The sequence below is a fragment of the Mirounga leonina genome, unplaced genomic scaffold, assembly GCF_011800145.1.
Source record: "Mirounga leonina isolate KUSES-001 unplaced genomic scaffold, KU_Mleo_1.0 Mir_418, whole genome shotgun sequence".
Taxonomy (NCBI): domain Eukaryota; kingdom Metazoa; phylum Chordata; class Mammalia; order Carnivora; family Phocidae; genus Mirounga; species Mirounga leonina.
In genome coordinates, this window is record NW_023270739.1 from 18043808 (window position 1) to 18058077 (window position 14270).

Here is a 14270-nt window from a genome sequence, read left to right on the forward strand (position 1 = left end):
GGAGGAGGGAGGAGGGAGGAGGGAGGAGGGAGGAGGGAGGAGGGAGGAGGGAGGGTCCCCGCCCACGAAAACGAAGATAATATCTTCCCGGCGCCCCGCCCCCAATCCGGGCCGGCCCCCTCCCCCCAGCCCGACTCCGGACGGACCCACTGGCCGCACCTGCCCGCGCGCACACGCCCCCCGCACGCCGGCCGCCACGCGCGCCAGGCCTCAGAGCCGCCACAGGCGGACCCGGGCGTCCTCCCGCCCGCCCTGCCTCAGCCCCTGCGCCGCCGCCGCCGTCGCCACCGTCGCCACCGTCGCCGCCGCCCTCGGCACGCGCCCGCCGCGGCTCGCCCGCACCGCCCTGCCTCGGCGTGGACCAGGGCCACCAGAGCCGCCGCCGCCGCGCTACTCTCCGTCGCGGGCCGCGGACGCCGCCGCCTGACCGCCGAGCCCGCCGGGCGCGGAAGCTCAAGAGAGCCGGACCGGGCACGAGGGTGCGCGGGCCGCCGCCGCCGCGGTTGTTCGTTGCGCCGCGGCTCCGGCGAGGACTGCCTCCGCCTCCTCTTCCTGCGACTTCCTTAGTCCTCAGCATCCTCCTCGCTCTCTTTAAAAAGCACCCCCTCACGCCCCACCCGCGGGAACGAGGCCTCAGGAATTCAGGGGAGTGGCTGTGGGGGCGCATCGCGGCTCCCCACTCGGCCAGCCCCTCTTCCTAGACATGGTCTGATCCCCATTGTAAAAGCTGCGCCCTGAAGAGGAGAGTGGTGTTCCCGGCTTGGGGCTGCAGGGATCTCTTCGTGCTGAAGCTCTTGCATTATTTTAGGGTGGGGCGGGGAGGGCCCTGGATTTTGGGGAGTGGGGGTGGGCGGGGAGGAGGACCGGGGGGCGGGGGAAGGACTCTGAGGGAGCCGGTGAAAGACTATGGGGAAGGACCAGGAGCTGCTGGAAGCTGCCCGCACTGGAAATGTGGCTCTGGTGGAGAAACTCCTGTCTGGCAGGAAAGGAGGGATCCTGGGCGGTGGATCTGGACCCTTGCCCCTGTCTAATCTGCTAAGGTAAGGACGGGAACCAGCTCTGGGATTGCATACCTCGTTTTGCATTGTGATAGATCCATTCTCCTCCTCATGGTTATTGCACCTGGTGGCTGCCAGCGATTCATTCTTAAATTAGGCAGGAAAACACTGTGTGTGTGGAGAGGAGGCATGAGGCTCCCAGTCAGATTGATGCCTTAGATTCTTTGAGTAATTTGAAAATAGCCTTCCATCAATGCGTCAGTAGCTACTTTTTCTGAGCTGTGGTGCAGAACTTGTACATGTACTGGGGTTGCTGGAAGAAAATCGGTGTTCCACTCGCTTTTCACCAGTATTTATAATGTATTTTCAGTGTCGAACCCAGCTTTTTTTGTCTATTTGAATGAAATTGGTAGAGAAGCTATTGCGTGCATGCAATTACCCTGCAAAAAGCAACAGCCTTTGGGTGCTGCTACCTTCTCTTGCAGAAGGCATTTGCTGTGCTGTGGGTTATGATCCCACAAATTGAAGTGAGCGAACCTTCTGATGAGAGGTCACCAGTACAGGGTGTGTGTAAAACTTGATGAGACAGGTGAGGCAGTACTTCCAGTTACCTGGACATAGAGTGAAACTTGGTTAGTAGGATGACGGATGTCAGGTCGGGATTGGGATAGTGTATATGGAATGTAGTAGAGGCCTTTTAATATGAAGATGTTGCGGGTGAGACTAATATTGCTTGGAGACTCTGAGATGACATTTAAAAAAATGTCAAGGTCTTTATTCAGCAGGCAGTACCTTAGAAATAGCTGGGTTGATTTGCATATTTGAAAAACTATGAACTTAAAAGTTGAATTGATGGACAAATTAAATAAGTTAAGAGGGAAGAAGCCTGAAGAATATTCACTAGGTAAAATGCAAGGAAAGCTCTTTAGTTCATAAAATTATGGCCATTCACTTTGCCCTGGATATTTTTGGAAGCATCAGTTATTAATATCTTCACCCTAAAATATCTCTTAAGCAACCCAACTGTACTTGTAAAAATTTTAAAAAAATCCAAGTGATTTTCTTGGCTTTTAAAAACTCTTTGGTTTTAACAAGTTTAATACAGACTGCTGGATGATAACATTGTGTCCTTTACTCAGGTTCTTATATGTTATAGTGGTCAGGCGGTACAGTTAATTACAATACTGGCTAATAAGGAAAATGAAAACATCTGTATTAGAGTGAAATGAATTTAGTTGGCAAATAGTTGATGGGATTTTAAAAAGCTCCATATGTGATCATCTATACTTGTTAATAGTGACATTTTATTGGAATGATAGTTCAGATCAATGAATTATGGGACTTTTTTTTGTTGATCTTAGAAGTGATGACTTGTGTGTACTCTCTTGTTAAGTAATTTTCACTTTAAAATGCAAATAGTGTGGACATATTTCAGATTATAGCTCTAATAATTGCCAATTTATATAAAAGCCGTTTATCTGGTTATGGCTTTAAAGTTGCAGATAAAATAAATATGTTTACTAGTTGATTGAATTAGTTATAAGAATGATTATGGCCAGAAACATATATTCTGAAAGAGGTTTCTAAGTAATCAGTTCTTTTGGAAAAACACTAAGGAATTCTTTGAGAACAGTGAGAACTTCAGTAAATTTTATTGAGATAAATGGTATTTTAAAAAGCCTATCTTTTTGATAGAAGTTAAGGTAAACATCTTTTAAACTGATAAGAACAGATGCTACACTTGATTTTAGCCAAAAGGCCGAGAAGCGATGGGGTAAACATCGTTTAAACACTTTCTCAGTTGTGCCATTTAAAAAAAGAATAGATGGCAAATTTTAGGAATTAAATAAGATAAAATTTCAAAATTGTAACCCACAACATACTTCTTGAATAAGAGGTTTTCCCTTTTGCTGTTTTTTCCAGAGGTAAGAGTGGTAGCTCTAAAACAGAAATGTGCCTAGAGAACAAAACTAAAAAACATGGGTTCATTGGAGTAGTTTGAAGTTGTAAAAGTCAAAATCAAAACCAGTAACCTTTAAACTTGAATCTGTCTCATACTGAATAAACAACTAAAGCAATGTCTTTGAAGAAAATGAGGGTTGAAATTGTATTCTTTGGGTGATCCTTTGCATAAATTGAAATTCCTAAGAAGGCACATTTAATTTAGTTGTTACTTTTTTCACAAATGATTGTCATCAGAAATTTATTTACAGAATGATGGAAATGTGACCTCTTCCTCTTCAAACATAATGATACTTGGGCATTTTTAAATACTTCGGAATGAATTACAGAATAGATTTGCCACTGCCTCCTCCCTGCCTTTATTACTTGTGTTGTGTAATAATCGTGTCAGATCCTGTGCTATTATGTATATCATCTCATTCAATTCTTATATCAGCTTTAACTGGCTGAGCCTCATTTCACGGGACTGAAGAGTTAGGAAGATTAAGGATTTGCCCAAGGTCACTTAATTAGTAATGGCAAAGATCTGAAGTTATGTGATTTAAATTTGCTTTTCCACATCTTGAGTCTTATTCATTGAATCTGTTTGATTCATGAAAATTTAAGATACTGGCTTAGCCTCTTTTTTTGCTATGAATAATTTGACTTAAAAATCCTTAATTGTTTTCCTAATTACAACAACAATAAACATCTCATGACAGACTTTTGAGGGATCACTAGATAAGAACTTTTCTGAAGATGCTTTTGATGACATAATTGCCTACTAAGTGAGCAGTAGCTACCTGATGGGGAATCAGGTATGCTTGGGTGACACTGCATTTTCAGCAACAGTAAGAATGACCTTCAATAAATATAAAAACCTAAGCCTCACTGTCCTGTTCTATAAAATGGGAATAATAATAGTACCTATTATATAGTTGTAAGAATTAAGTGAAATAGAAATGAAAGCAAAGCATTTAGCACATTGGTGTTTATCATTAGTGTTATTATTTCTCCTGCAGCTTTAAAGCACTTGACTCTATTTCTTAAGATCTTGATTACTGAAGATTTGTTTCATATTGGACATGGAGTAAATTTCTTTAGTAGAATTTCCATTAGAATTACAGAATGTGCAAATAAAATGGGGCCTTTTATTCAACTTCTGACCTAGAGGAATTACCTGTAACACCCTTTACCAGTTAGTTATTTTAGCCTTGTAAAATCCTTAAATGACTAGATCCATTCCATTTTTTTGGACAGCTCTAATTATTAAAAAAGTTATCCTTATATCGAGTTGAAATCCTCCTCCCTGTAATTTCCAGCAGTTGGTACTAGTTGGCAATGGAGTGTAGGTGAAGTTAGATTTTCATGCTTTTCACTATTCTCTTTTTACTTCTTTGCATATTCTCAAATTCTGCAATGACTCTCGTAAAGGTGGTGAGCAGAAATGAACAAAATGCACCAAATATCAGTTGACCAGAGTAAATATACTGGGACTTGATATACTGTTGAATTAAAAAAAAAAACAACAAAAAAACGGGTTACAAAATAGCATTTGTAGCATGATCCTTTTTTTTTTTTTAAAGAAAAAATAAGTGTGTGTGAAAATTTATAATGTGCATTAAGAAGTCCGGAATGATAAACACCGAAATGTAAAAAGTAGTATTCATCTTTGAGTGGTAGAATTGTGGGTGATCTTTATTTTATTTTTGCTATCTACATTTTTCAGTATTCTAAAATGAAGATGTATTATGTAATCAAAATACCAGCTATTTAAAACATCATACAATGAAATTATTATCTTTTTATTATTGATTTAAGACATACCTTAATACAGGCCAGTTTTACTGAGGTATATAATGACATTGGCTCACACTGAGCAGATACTTAAAACTTCCAAGTATTTTTTTCAGTGACTTGTGAAGCAGTGGTTTCCCTATCATTCTTGTAAAAGTGTTGATTGAACTTAAGTTAGTCCTATTACATTATATCTTCCTTGTTTTAGCCTATATTTATAATCTATTTAGATCTTTTTGATTCTTGAGTTTATCTTCCAGCATATTAACTTTTCTTCTCTGCATCATCTGTAGATTTAATAAGCATGTTTTCTATAATTGGAATTCAACACATGATGATATAATCCCTAAAGAACCTTTCTTTAGCTTACTGTAAATTTAAAAGCAGCAAACTTTACACATGGTATTTCTACCAGCATTGAAGCCACTTAATAGAACTCTCATTCAGCTACTTCTAATATGCCTATGAGAATATTATGAGGTATTTTATCCATTGCCCTTCTGAATTCATGCTGTGTCCTGTTTATGGCATTCCTTTGATCTATTTCTAGTAGTAACTCTATAAATTCCACCCAAATCAGGCTACTTTATTATAGCTTGTTTACAGCTATATGAACTGTTGATGATGCCTAGTACTGATGCAAATTCCTTCTTCCCCCTTGAACCTATTTCTTCTGGGTCTGAATACTTACATTCATTTAAAATGTCTGTTATGATCTCTGCCTTTTTGAAATTTCAGTAATCTCCCAACATCATTTGTTTATATTTTTTGGTTTGAAAATGATTCTCACTAGAGATGATAGAAGCAAAATAGAAGTTGGGAAGAATCAAATTCTTGGCATTGTTAGATGTCACAGGAAATTCTCTTATGGTCTGTCAGAGCTTAAGGTTACATTATCTGTTATAGAAGTGAACTTTTTATACTTATCTTTTTCAAACTTCATTGAAAGGGACATTAACATTTTCCCAGGTAAATGCTTTTTGTGTTTGTCTTCAGTTATACCTCTCTCTCATCCACCCCTTTTGTCTTTAACGAAATCTGAGCTCCTTAGAGCTCACCAGAGTACTCGAATTACCTCCTTCCTTTTCTCGCTCCACACTGTATGTGAAGTTTCATTTTATTTAACATCTTTCATGAGACAGCTGCAAACCTTTTCAAGTGTCTTCCTTTGACATAACTACCTTTTAATCTAAACAAAAGTAATTCCTATTTAGAATGTATATTGAATCATTTCTTTCTTAGTGAGTCTAGATTAAGAATTATTTGTATTTTAATAAAGCAATAAAAAGTTTTATGTCTCAAATTTACTTTTCTTCATGACTCAAAGGATCACAGGTAAAGCATATTTAGTAAACTTTTGTTGAACATAAAGAATCCAGTTCTTAAGACCCCCACGTGAAAAAGTAGATTTGTAAGAAGTAGGGGAAAATAGTTTCTAGTCACCAAAGACATATAAACCAGAGAGTTTACAAATTTTTCAGATTTAGGATTCAGTTCATGAAGTTTTTGGTGATGGGTACAAGGAGATAAGAGGCACCTCGGAAGTGTAATTTTCACAACTATTTGGGTAATTGTGGTTATTGGGGCTCTGATAAGGTACTCACTTTCAGGGAAACTGCATTGGTTAAATGGAATAAATCACAAATAGAGCATTTAAACTGTAATGAAAATGTTATATCTATAAAAATAGTCAAGTTGCAAGTGGGTTATCTATTTTAGCTAGTAATGATGTTTGAAGCGGTGATTGCACCATTATGTTCAGGGAGCTGTGTCTGCCAGAGTGAACAGTGCCAGCTGCATGATGGGGAGTGAAGAGAGGAGAGGGAATTTTGTTATTGACCTCTTTCTCTACTAAGCTAGCTTTTCAGCTCCCTCTTCAAAACAGGGAGACTGATATGTAGTAGGGAATTAGGACAACCAGCCAGTGACTGTTACTCACTCTGTCCATTCCTACATTACCTAATTCCTAGTGTAGCTCAGTGGTTTCTTACAGTTGATGGAAGGGTGGAACAGATCTTCACTGACATTAATGCAGAAGCTTGCAATATTCAGCATTGCCCCTATTGACTTTAGCAGTTTAACCTCTCAGGTGACAGTAAACACAATTTGATTTGTTCAGTTGTATACTAAAATGATTTAATTATGTATTTGATGTAATTCTGGAAAATTCTTTTGAGGAGCCTATTACAGAACATTCATCCTGAGTATTTAACTGGAAATGGAAGCTGACTATAATTCAAATCAAGGGTTAGAAAAAACTAATTTAGCCTACAGAACCTGAAGTTATTTAACATTTAATGCATTTTAGTGTGTCTTTGGTTCCATTTTGAACATATTGCAGCATAGTTTTAGTTAATTAAAATATGATGAGTTTTGATTCATCATAGAATATTTTATATTTTAAAAAGCAGGAATTTACACAAAAGACTCATCTGTGTTCCATTTCTTTCTCATGTATGTGATGATATGGTCAGGTACACCATATGGCAGGCAGAGGCACAATGCCCGTTGAAAACTCAGTCAATTTTCCTGTGTAACACAGATCTAGGAATTTTTCTTAGAGTCCAGTTTTCTTCCTTTGCATCTGTAGGACGGGAAGTGAATTCTGTGTTTGTGTTAAACCTGGGTACGGCATGAAATTGTGTGAGTTTTGAGTGTGGATCAGAATATATGGTCAGAGGATAAATTTTGTTTTTGTCAGTCTCTTCTGCAGTCTCCAAAGAGTGTTCATCTCTGAATCTGTTTCTTAGAGATAGTGCTTCCTTATTTAACAGTGTGTCTTCATGAATTTGTCTGTAAAAATGGAACTTTGATTCAGTTGTGTTGTAGAGTTATTTGGCTTCTACTGTCTTGTGAGAGCAGCTTTATTTAAAGTGGTTAATTACTTCTAGTTAAGTGAACTGAGACAGTTGGCCTAGACTTGTCACCATGCTTTGATCAAATTGAATCAAATCTTGACTGATAGATGTGGGCATAAACAGCCAACCTAATTTCTTGCAGCCTGCTTGGTATTTCTGTTCCCCATACCACATTCCCTTTAACCCTTCCTACCCAGATCTCTTTTTCTTCAAAGAAAGCCTCTTCTCCATTTTAATTGCTACAAGTCAGCCTGGTTCTAGTTTTTGTGCCAGTTGTCCCTTTCCTAAGGGGAAACCGATTTTATGTGAGGAGTAGAATTGGGAAGGGCTGTGTAGTGAGACATAGATTATTATTATCATTAGCCATCAGGGAAATTCACATCAAAACTACACTGAGGTACCACCTTACACCAGTTAGAATGGCAAAAATTGACAAGGCAAGAAACAACAAATGTTGGAGAGGTTGTGGGGAAAGGGGAACTCTCTTACACTGTTGGTGGGAATGCAAATTGGTACAGCCACTTTGGAAAACTGTGGAGGTGCCTCAAAAATTTAAAAATAGAGCTACCCTATGACCCAGAATTGCACTCCTGGGTATTTGCCCCAAAGACACAGATGTAGTGAAAAGAAGGGCCATATGCACCCCAATGTTCATAGCAGCAATGTCCGCAATAGCCAAACTGTGGAAAGAGCCGAGATGCCCTTCAACAGATGAATGGATAAAGAAGATGTGGTCCACATATACAATGGAATATTACTCAGCCATCAGAAAGGATGAATACCCAACTTTTACATCAACATGGATGGGCCTGAAGGAGATTATGCTAAGTGAAATAAGTCAAGCAGAGAAAGTCAATTATCATATGGTTTCACTTATTTGTGGAACATAAGGAATAGCATGGAGGACATTAGCAGAAGGAAGGAAAAAATGAAGGGGGAGAAATCGGAGGGAGAGATGAACCATGGGAGACTATAGACTCTGAGAAACAAACTGAGGGTTTTAGAGGGGAGGGCGGGGGGGGGGGATGGGTTTGCCTGGTGATGGGTATTAAAGAGGGCACGTACTGCATGGAGCACTGGGTATTATACACAAACAATGAATCATGGATCACTACATCAAAATCTAATGATGTATGGTGACTAACATAATAAAATAAAATTTAAAAAAAAAGGAACAAATATTGGACCTTTAAAATGAAAGAGTTTACAGAGTTTGCATTCCTCATGTCTAATTTCTTGCCTACCTCAGTGTTAATTTCTCCTCTAACTTCATGGATCAGTGCTTTTATAACTTACCTAACTTTACCCTACCTCCAAATACTACTATTTGTGGGAGTTGAAGTGTGATTGATTGGGAGAGGCTTTTAGGAAGAGGAAATTCTTTTAGTATTTTCACTTAAAGAGCAAACAAAACTTTAGGCCCAAATAGTAATGCTTTAGAGCTCTTGTTAGCAGAGCTGATGGAGTGAATTTTGCCAGATTTGCAAGAGGGGTTGGTTAAAGGTAGTCATTTATTTTTACTTCTTACGAGGCTGACGCTGTCAAAAGAGAAAGGGATTTGACTGGAGACATGAGAAATGGGATGGCATAGGGCTGGTGCTGGAAAAGCCTTTTCTTTTTGCTATTTATTTCATCCTTAGAACTTTTTATTGATATCTAGTATAGTAACACACCCGTCTTAGATATCAGCTTGTGGTATGTTGTTTGCCTATTCCAGAAGTTATTCCTTAGATGTACGTATTTATTATACAATCACAGATGACAAGTATATGGAATAGAATAGCTTTGACATCTAATGCAGTTTGAGATTTAAATTCTTTTAAATGCATTTTCTTGTTATTTAAAACTTCAGTACCTAGGTTATTCCATAAATGTTTTACTGTACAGGAAAGGCATTTGAAGTTATGACCCCAGGATCCCAATTTCATTCTTCCTCATTAAACTTTTCTTTTTTTTCTTTTCTTTTTTTTGGCCTAAATTACTATTTAACCACTTTGAGTCCTTGTTTGGTACCTCTAGTTACTAATCTGCATTTAAAATGTTTTATGTACCATATAAATATGCTAAATATAGTATCTTATGTTTTGAATATACTAAAAAACTGCTACATTTACTTACAGAATTATCCCTATTTTGTATAAGTATTTTACTGTTAGTATGGGACATGGGAGTGAGTGGGAGTGTGTTTGGGAGGAGCAGCAGGAATTATGCAGAGGTGTTCTTTGGCACGGTGAATTCTAGCAGTGGGGTACTCTAGGACAGAGTTGCTTCCTGTTTATTTGCTTTGGCTAGTGACCAGAGTGATCTGTCACTCTGAAGTTTGATAGAAGCTTTGAAGACATAATCAGAGAAGGTGAAGAATTATGAAATGGTTAAAGTATTCATATAAGTTTTTCCACTGGTATGTTTTATGCTATATATTTGGGTATATTTAGACCAAGTCTTATTAATCAGTGAACCAGCCACTCTCCAACTAACCCAACAACTCAGTCAGGATTTCATAGGGAACTGACATCCAAGAACAATGATAACAAAGAATGATCTCTCATTATTTTCACAAATATTTCTTGAGTACCTTTTGGATTCTAAAATTGAATGAGATCATCTCTACCTAACCCCAGGTATTTGTAGAATAATGGAACAGGTATGTCAACAAAGAGTTAAAGTACAGTGTGATATTTACTGTAATGGAAGTACCAAATAATGCAACAGGAATGTGAAGAGCAAGAAGTCTTCCTTAATTCTATCTAGGAGGAGTAGTCAAGGGAAACTTCAGAGAAGAGGTGTGTCTTGAATTTTATTGGATGAATGGGAGTTTGCCAGGCTGACCGTTTAAGGGAAGGGCTTTTCCGGAAAAGGAATAATATATTCAATAATAGTATGTGAAAATGTAGGTTATAATTTGGAGTATTATAAGTAGTTTGGGTATAGAACATGGATAAGAGGCAAGTCTGGAGATTGAAGGACTTGTGTGCTATCCTAAGGAATTTTAACTTAATCCTGAAGAGCATGGTGATCCATTGACTTTTTTCCCCCCTCTAATTTTTGATATGTTACGTATTCATTTATGATGATAACATGACTCCTTCAAATAATTAGGTAAAAGATGAAAAAAATCACCCCTAATTCTATTGCTAAGACCCATTTGTTCCTATGTATGTTTAGTGTATTTTTTTTTTTAATGGATCAGTTATTTAATTATGTTCTTTGTAAGAAATTTAGAACACCAGTTTGTGAGGGTAAACTCCATTTGTGAGAGAAAACAGAGCAGAGGTAGCCCTGAAGCTGAGGAATAGCTTTGATTTTTGGCAGAATTTGAGAGTCCACAACTTTCTGATCAACCTTGCGCTGCTCTGTAATCTCGTATTTCTCTTTCTCGGTGTCGAAGATCTCACCCTCCTGGTGTCTGGGCTTACACAGCTTCTTCTTGAAGTAAGCATCAGTGAGATGTTTGGGGATTTTCACACTGCTGATATCAATTTTGGTAGAAGTAGCAATGACTAATTTCTGGTGTGTTCTACACAGAGGAACTCAATTGAAGGACAGAGGTCCGGTCACAAGTAGCAAGCCACTGCTCAGTTGCTTCAGGAAAACTACCCTCTTGCCTCTGTGGCGCCCAGTGAGGATGACCAAAATGGTCCCGGGAGTGATACTAGCTTGCAGCTTTCTCACATGCTGACTGAAAGTTTTTTTGCCATGGCTCAACAGCTTTCAAGGCACATCTTCAGTAGAGTAATACCTAGGCATTTTTCGAAGTTTAACCACTCGGGTACCACCGTTCTTGTCACCACCAACTGGTTTTTGTGACAGTAGCAAGAACTTTCTCCTTCTTTTTCTTTCTTTCTTTCTTTCTTTTTTTTTTTTTTTTAAAGATTTTATTTATTTATTTGACAGAGAGAGGCACAGCGAGAGAGGGAACACAAGCAGGGGGAGCGGGAGAGGGAGAGCAGGCTTCCCGCCGAGCAGGGAGCCTGATGTGGGGCTCGATCCCAGGACCCTGGGATCATGACCTGAGCCAAAGGCGGACGCTTAACAACTGAGCCACCCAGGCGGCCCTCTCCTTCTTTTTCTTTTCAACCCTGGATTTAGCTGTCAAATACTTCCTCTTGTACATGGCCTTTCTGGAATACATAGCCGATCGGGAATATCTGCTGATTCCTCTGACAAGGACAGGGTTTCGGCTGCAGTGGGGCTTCCCCTTCTTTGGCGTTTTAGCCTTGGGGTTACCCTTCTTAGCCTTGCCACCGGCATCAGCCTTCTTAGCTTCAGGTTTCTTCTTAGTATCTGGCTTCTCAGCTTTTTCACCTGCCATCTTGCAAGATGGGAAAGAGCTAGTGTAATTGTTATTAGATAAAGCATACATTTTGAATCCTGAATTTTCCACTTAATGGTATATTATAAACTTTTTCAGTGTTATTACAAAGCCTTCATAATCATATTTTTAATGGCATCATTAAAATATCCCATTTAGGTGTGCCTGGGTGGCTCAGTTGGTTAAGTGTCTGCCTTTGGCTTGGGTCATGATCTCAGGGTCCTGGGATCGAGCTCTGCATCAGGCTTCCTACTCAGCGGGGAGTCTGCTTGTTCTCTCCCTTGTCCCTCACCCCTGCTCATGTTCTGTCTCTCTCTGTCTGCTCTCTCAAATAAATAAAATCTTGAAAAATATCCCATTTAATGCAGAATTTTCATAGATCTCCTATATCAGAATCAAGCCTGTGGTTGGTTGTTAAATGTAGGAGTTTCCTGGTCTCACCTTGGACCTACTGGGTTAGAATTTCTGAGTAAAAGTTTTGGGAATATGCATTTCATAAGCTTCCCTAGGTAATTGTTATATGCACTAAAGTGTGAGAACCACTATTCTGGTGTATATACCTTTACTTAAATATTCTTTTAATGTAGGGCGCCTGGGTGGCTCAGTTGGTTAAGCGACTGCCTTCGGCTCAGGTCATGATCCTGGAGTCCCTGGATCGAGTCCTGCATCGGGCTCCCTGCTCGGCAGGGAGTCTGCTTCTCCCTCTCCCACTCCCCCTGCTTGTGTTCCCTCTCTTGCTGTGTCTTTCTCTGTCAAATAAATAAATAAAATCTTAAAAAAATATATATATTCTTTTAATGTAGATACTTGGATGATGTTTATTGTATTTATTATTATAAGTAGTATAGTAGTATTATGATGAACATTGTCATACAAACAACCTTTTTCAAAAATTATTCTTAGGATATATTTCTAGAAGTGGAATTGCTAGTATTATTAATGTCCCAAATATTATGCCAGTTGCTTTACATGCTTTATATCCAGTCTTCACAACAGTCCTGAAAGATATTTATTATTAGCCTCATATTTATATATGGGGTAAAAGAGCAGAAAAATTGAATAACTTACCCAAAGTCACAAAGCTAGTCAGTGACAGAATCAAGATTCAATTCAGGTCTTTCTGATCCCTAAATATCTTTTTATTGTGCCATATTGCTTCCTTGTTCCATAGGGATCAATGTTTATCCTGGGTTAAGATATGAAAATACCAATATGTTTTCAGTATGCAAATAGAAAGTACATTTTCTACAAAATTACCTAGTAACATATTTTAGTTCATACCTAATTTTCAATTATTTTTATTTGTGCTCATCATATACTTTCACATTATGGGGCAGTATTTTGTTTACATTTGTTTCTTGATAGCATATGAGTGATAAACTGGATTTAGTGTTAAAATAACTGAAGGTGTTTTAGGATATTTGTCAGTTATCATTTTCGCTTTAAAAGAGGGTGGAACTGTTTTATCCAAAATTTCTTGGGTGCATAATGGTATCTAACTTCTGTTGTCTTCATAGGTGGTTTAATAACTTGTCCATGCATGCCAAGTCTCCAGATGGGTGTGATTTATTTCTCCCCATTTCTTCCCTCCCATGAAAAGGCGGAAAATACAGTATTCACCATAGTTTTCATTTAATTTTATGATTCATCTGTTCAAGCTAATAAATCTGAGCTCTTAGTTTTAACTGATTTCATTATTAACTCAAGGATCTTGTCAAATCTAGTGTTAGGCTTTGTAGAAAAACCAGGCAACCAGGCACTTTGTCCTTAGGACCTTCTCAACCCTTGTTTTTGTTCTCCTTTGTCTCTTTGCTAAGCCCTTTTGTTCCTTTCTTGTTCTGAGACATTCTTTGTCCTTTTTTTTACCTGAAACCCAGAATTCTCATTCAGTTTTATCCTGTACAAATAAAAAGTTTTCTAAATTGCATCTTATTCCCTCATGCCATAGGTCTCCATTTTCAGGAACAGTAAATGGCATGGTAGAAAGAAGCAACAGAATGTAATGGAAGAAGTCAGAGTCTTGAGTTTGAATGAAAACTCTGCCATTGAATGGACATTTGGCCCAGGGCAAGTTATTTAACTTCTTTGGACCTCAGTCTCCTGATTTAGAAGTGAGGATGATATCTATCTTGTAGAGTTGTAAGGATTAAAGAAAATTTATATAAAATATCTAGCACATGGCTTATGACGTAGGAGGGACTCCAAATGTGTGCTTTTGTTGTTATTAGTGAGGTATTATGGCTGTGCAAGGAATACTTGTATAAATTTCATGAGTATCTTTATTTGATGTAAACTGTGGGATATTTGCATTTTAATAGGTAACTTCTTTAGGTATATTGTCTTAAGTTAAATCTTTAATGGTGT

General features: G+C 38.6%; 2 pseudogenes; both read right to left on the reverse strand.

Moving 5' to 3' along the window:
• Window positions 1-2659: 2659 nt before the first annotated feature.
• On the reverse strand, window positions 2660-2769 carry LOC117998935 (annotated as a pseudogene).
• Window positions 2770-10812: 8043 nt separating this feature from the next.
• Window positions 10813-12056, reverse strand: LOC117998847 (annotated as a pseudogene).
• Window positions 12057-14270: the final 2214 nt, after the last annotated feature.